The 6,080-nt window shown below is 46.7% G+C and overlaps 1 pseudogene; it reads right to left on the bottom strand.

Moving 5' to 3' along the window:
* The window catches only part of LOC110295732, a 67,855-nt pseudogene that overhangs the window by 61,113 nt on the left and 662 nt on the right, over positions 1-6,080 (bottom strand).

Here is a 6,080-nt window from a genome sequence, read left to right on the forward strand (position 1 = left end):
GTTCAGTATCACCTGTGACTCTGGTGTGCACCCAGCTCATACAGCAGCAAACTGAGCCAAATGGAAGCACGTCCTTCTGCATGGTTTAGAATTTCTAATTCTAGGATAGCAACACTGGCATTCTCACCATGAGCTCCACACTCAATTCAAACAACTGTAGCAGCAGCAACAACAAAAACAAAAACTTTGAAAGTTATTTGTGTCTTTAACTTTGAACTGACCTTGAAGAATAACTTTATTGAGAGAATGCTAGATTTGAGATTCTCATGATATAGGAGACTTGGCTGGTTGCGTTTTAAAGTGTGTGTGTGTGTGTGTGTGTGCCTGAGGACTTTGCGTGTCCTGCTCTATGACTCTATTCCTTATTGCCTTGAAACAGAATCTCTCATTGAACCTGAAAATAGGATTGCAGCCAGCAAGCCCCAGCAATCTTCCAGTCCCAACTACCCAAAGGTACACATGGCCACGCCCAGTTTCTTCCATAGGTTCTGAGTATTTGAACTCAGCTTCCTCATGCTTGTANAACAATTTCTCTCACTAGTGGAACCATTGCCTCAGTCCATGGATGCATTATAACCAAGTGTGGCCCCTTCCTCATGGTTGCTTCCTTTGTCTGACAGAGTTTGGGAAGGGCTACTGTGATGTGAGCATTCGCCCCTGCCGCCATGGTCCTCCACCATGTTTTTGCCTTGCTATAGGCCCAAGGGAATAGAACCAGCTACCAGTCCTGGTGTCAGAGCAGTGGACACTGCCTAACTCAGGCCAACATGTGGTCAGTGGGCCCCACCCCATTCTCAGTTTTCAGAAACAGGTTTGCACTCCAATCCATAATCTGGTGTTTCTTGACCCTTATGTTCATCATTATCAAAATAGTCTTTTATTTTAATGCATGTTTTTGTTCNGCAATCAATTAATTCTCCTTTACAAAATAAACCATTTGTTTATTTGTGTTTGCATGTGGGTGGCTATGTGCCAGGTGTACAGAGGGAGGTCTGAGGACACCTTGTAGGAGTCTGTTCTCTCTGTGTACCATGTAGGTTCTGGGGCATGAAATCAGGTCGTCAGACTTGGGGGCAAGCTCCTCTACCTGCTGAGACAGCTTTAATGCCACACACTGTATATTTGCTAATGTATTACATATTGTGTATTATGTATTATTATCATTGTTATTATTATTATTGGCCCACTGAGGACTGAACTCAATGCCCCGCATGTGCTAGGCAAGTGTTCTTATAAGCTGCACCCCAGCCAGAGGAGGCATCATTCTTTTTCTACTTCTCCCTGAAATCATTTTTGCTCCCTTTGGGCTATATCATGCCACTGAGAATGCATGAGAAGTAATCCTGTTCCCTGTGCCAATTAGTTCATGGCATCGGGGTGGTACCTGGCATTAGGGTGATCCATGGCCATTGGGGTGGTGTGTGGTATCGGGTGGGCAGAGCCTACATGAGCGGCCCTGAGGACACACAGGGAAATTTTATAGGGAAATATATGAAATTCACTTTCTTTCTGGNTTAGTTAATATGAAGGCCTAATGAACTANTACAGTTGTCANACACCAGGAGGAAAGAAATCAGAAAGGCATTATCCCAGTAAGTGAGCATAACCCAGGCTGGGAAATGAGCACCAGGTCTCCTTCTAACTGCCCCTCATGTTTACTCTACATGGAGAGTTGTAAGTTGTGTGGTTGTCACCTCTTCTTACTCTGTTGCTAGTTTTGAGTTGGACCTCTTACCATTAAAGAAAAAAAAATCCTAGACGATAGAACAGATACTATTTACTGGATGCGTCCTAAGCTCTTGGGAGTGTGCTAAATATTCTGCGTGTCAATTAACTCTTACTAGCCTCTTTAATTAGTGCTGTTCTGGTCTTCACCTGACAGAGGATGAAGAGAAGCATAGGAAGGCTAATTTCTCTACGGTCAGACACAGGAAGAGCTTGGATTCATCCCTCCTGTATCTCAGGGGCGGAGGGTAGAAAGCATTCTCTCTACTGCTTCACAGTCAATATAATCTGCGCTGCCATTTTACTGCTAAGCACTTGAAAAAAAAAACATTTTTTAATGATCTTTCTAAGATAGCAATGGAGCTCAGAGGTAGAGTGTTCACCCTAGAATCACCAAGGCGCTGGGTTTCGTGCATGCAACTGCCCAAACAAACAAACAAACAAACATCTTCACAAACAATCAAGCAATCTAGGTCTTTGGCTCACCCTGGGATCCTACAGTTCTNCTAGGGTGGAAATTGTCTTTTTGTTTTGTTTTGTTTAGCTTTGCTTTTTAAATCTTAGTTCTCCATAGTACAGGGGCCTTTAATGTAAATGTCATATTTTTTTCTCTGCTTATGACAATACTTATAAAGCCATCATTATTTGCATGCTCGTATTGACCAGGAGGATGAGAGGAGAGATGCTCAGTTAACACCTGCCTTACAGGGGAGAACAAAATATTTGAGCAGCTTACCCTTTCAAACTGCTGTTGTGTTTAAGATGAATGATTGATGATTTGTGCTATATATTTGTAATTTCAGTGCTTGGGAGGCAAGGACAGGGAGATCCATGGTGCTTGCTGTCCAACCAGCCTCACCTAACTAGCAAGCCCCAGGCTAATGACAGGCCCTGTCTCAAACCTAAGGTGGACAGTATTACTGAGGAGTGACCCTTCTGGACACACAATCATGAGCACGTACACACAAAACATTTTCAAAATTAAAAAGAGTAACTACTGGCCAATCATCTAGAGAAGCCAAAGATTCTCCGGTTTTTGGAACCGTCATCTCCGAATTGCTCAGTAACAGCATTAGCAGTAAGCCATAAATCCACTGAATCCATGGGGAGTCTGGGCATGGAGCCTGTCTGATTGGCTACAGTATTTGTGCTTTCCTTTTGAAAGTTCCTCAATATTTAAAAAGAAAAGGCGGCCCTACGTGATGGGGCTGGGGTGGGTGTGTTTACTCCCAACCAAAGTGAGCAGAGACTTCCCAAGAGAGAAAAGGACTGAAAGATAGACACATGTCTGACTCCAAAAAGCCAGGAGTGCAGTTTCTGGTGGCCAGATGGGCTATGGGCACAGCTCCCTAATGCTCTCAAGCCCCATCGGGCCTCCAGGGCTCTCAGTCAGTGCGCCTTGCTAAGTCTATTTCAAACATATTACAGATATGTTAGGCAAACCAGGAACACTGAAACCACAGGTTAAAATGTGTTTGTGTGTGTGTGTGTGTATGTATGTATATATATGTATATATATATATATATATATATATACATATATATATATATATTAACAAGAACAGCAAGGGAACATTCATTCCTTAGAACTCTTGTAGTCTGTCCTTAGTTGGCTTTTATTCTATCTGGTTGATGGAAGACTATGACTTTTCAAAAATCAAAGCTTGAGTCGCATATGGGACATTCTATGACAGATATAGTTCAGCCCTATTAGGAATAGGTTATGTGTAAGGGATTCAGAGAACTGTAACAAACCATACCCAGGAAAGAAGCCCAGGTATGAATCTTCATAATTCAACAATGCAGTTTTTATTCTTTTATCTTAAAGGTATCAATCACCCAGTCAGAGGACTTTTATATACATTTACTACTGTTCACAAAAATNCAGGCAAGTTGCAATCCCAGAGAGGATGAATGGTCTCCTCATTGGGCAAAGTTGCTGCAGATTTTGCCTGCAAGATGGGGCCAGCCAGCAAAGCAATAAAGAGGCTGTGTTGTGCGACAGATTAAATCCAAGTGTAAGCATTCCAGCGCTCAGCCAAGCCACCCTTCCCTTCCCTAGCCTGTCAGCCTCCCACAAAGTGCTCCCAATCCGCCTCTGCCCTTCCGTCCCAAAGCCAGGCAACACAGAATCAGCTTTTCCTGGCTGTGCCCTGGAAGCAGGGGCTGCCTGGTGGAAAAGTGCAATAAAATCAAGAAGGAAGAAGACAAATTCACTAAGACATGCTCTGACAGCAAGCAATGACGGGAAATCATAGCTTCCGAAATGGCCACCTCCAATGAAATGAAATGAAATAAAACAGAAATAATCCTCTCAACCTCAAAGTCGCTTTCCACAAACGACGTGTTGCAAAGGCTATAAGCCCCTTTACTAGTGCCAGCAGGAACTTCCATCACGTTATAATATATGTCTGCTTGGGGTGGGGTAGGGGGGCGGATAACTCCCAAGTGCCCCCATGCCCAACTGAAAAAAAATTATCAAGCCACAGTTAGCTAGAGCTGCTGACTTGACCCAAGCGCTAAGCTCCCCGTGAGGAGTTGAAAACAAAGATATGGGAAGCCTGAGGTTATGAAATCATACAGGTGGACCGGCCCTCAGTTGTGCGCCGGGCATCCCCGCAATGGCCCCAGGGCGCCAGCTCCTGGGCTCACCTGGTACACATCCCGCAGCCCGCACCACGTCCGCAGCACCTGGTGGCAAGCCCGCAGCCTCTCGGTGTACCATCTCCGCAGCGTGGACACGGTCAAGTTCCACACGAAGCGGCTGCCGCTGAACAGCAGGTCCTCCACTCCGCACATGAATACCGAAGCCATGCCGCTGCTTTCCCTCGGAGCCTGGATTCCGCGATCCTGGGCTCGCCAGGCTCTGCTGTAGCTGACAGCCCCCGGGGGGGTTGGGGGGGGGTCAGATCTGCCACTGAACTCGCCTTTCACTGTGTGTCCTGGCCAGGTTGGGGCGGCATGCCCCGGGATTGGGTGCCGGCCAGCCAACGGCTGCGACTGGCACGGAGGCTGTGTCACCCCGCCCGCCCCCACCCAGCGCCAGCTTCCTAAGCTCCGCCAGGCCAGCCCTGGGTGCTCCCTGGGCGCGGGAAGCCCTGGCCAGTGAGGACTCCCCGCTGCGCTGCTCCAGGGCACAGGGCCGCAGGCAAAGCCCAGCAACTCTTTGCAAGCCTAGTGGGGAGCTGCATTTCAGCGCGCTTGCACACACACATACACACACACACACCCCCCCTAGACCTAGCCCCGGGACACCTGTATTTTACTCTTTAAGGTCGCTCTGTCTTGCATCTTGCGCTGTCCACACCTCAGTGATAAACACCTCTGGGGAAGCTATAGAAGCAGAAGACGAGGAAGAAAAAAATCCTGCAGCATCTCCCTTTAGATCTCACTCCCGAGAGAATTGTGCGTGTTTTCTTGGCTCTACTGAAACCAGATGAAGAGCCTCAAAGCAACAGTGTGTACGCGCCTCCAGACTCTCTTTGCTCCTAACTTGAGGGTCTCCAAGAAAATGCCAGCCTGCCTTGGCCACCAGCAAAGCAGGTTCCCTGATACCCTCGTGAGGCCAGTTTCAGGGCAGCTGTGGGCTCAGAAGGAAAACAAGGCTTCTTTGATCCTTGGCAAACAGCATTCAGTTAAAACTNCCTGGGAACCAGAAGCTTCGAAAGAGGATCCCTGGTCAGTTTGTACAAAATTCAANCTCAGGATATACCGGGCCACAGATGGCATCACACATCCGACGGGGGAGCTCACTGCTCAAAAATAAATACGAAATAAGTACATGAATAGAAAAATAAAAACTCGTCCTCAGCTCGAGAAGCCCTGGGACAATTTGTGCTTTTTAAGGTCTCCACCGGGAATGGTAAGTCTCTAAGGAGTTTCAAAAGGGAATCTAAGAAGTCCCACACACCCGAGCCTGTATTTTTCCTTGAGAATGTTTGCACATTGCAGTCCCCAGAATCCCATCCCATTTCCAGAGCAAGCTCACTGCAGCTGGGAAGCAATCCTAATTACACTCACTGGATCACGTGTACACNGAGACACNAANNCGTTAAGTGGGGATAGCTGGGGAGAGGGAGGGATCCAGCATCAAGGGGCGGAGTCAAGAGAAGGCAATGGGATGATTATGATCAAATTACATTATCCATGTGTGAAAGTGTCCTGAAGCCCATTATTATATAATTAACACATCATGATGATGGTGGTGGTGATGATGATGATGAGATAAATAACCCACTGCCCCAGATTTCAGGATGGAGGTATTTCTCTCTGAATCTACCTTGTTGGACAATGGTGAGCATTTCATTGGCCAACTCACACCTGTGCTATTGTCTTTGCTATTAAGTGGCTGAGAG

This window comes from Mus caroli, chromosome 6, assembly GCF_900094665.2.
Source record: "Mus caroli chromosome 6, CAROLI_EIJ_v1.1, whole genome shotgun sequence".
Classification (NCBI taxonomy): Eukaryota; Metazoa; Chordata; class Mammalia; order Rodentia; family Muridae; genus Mus; species Mus caroli.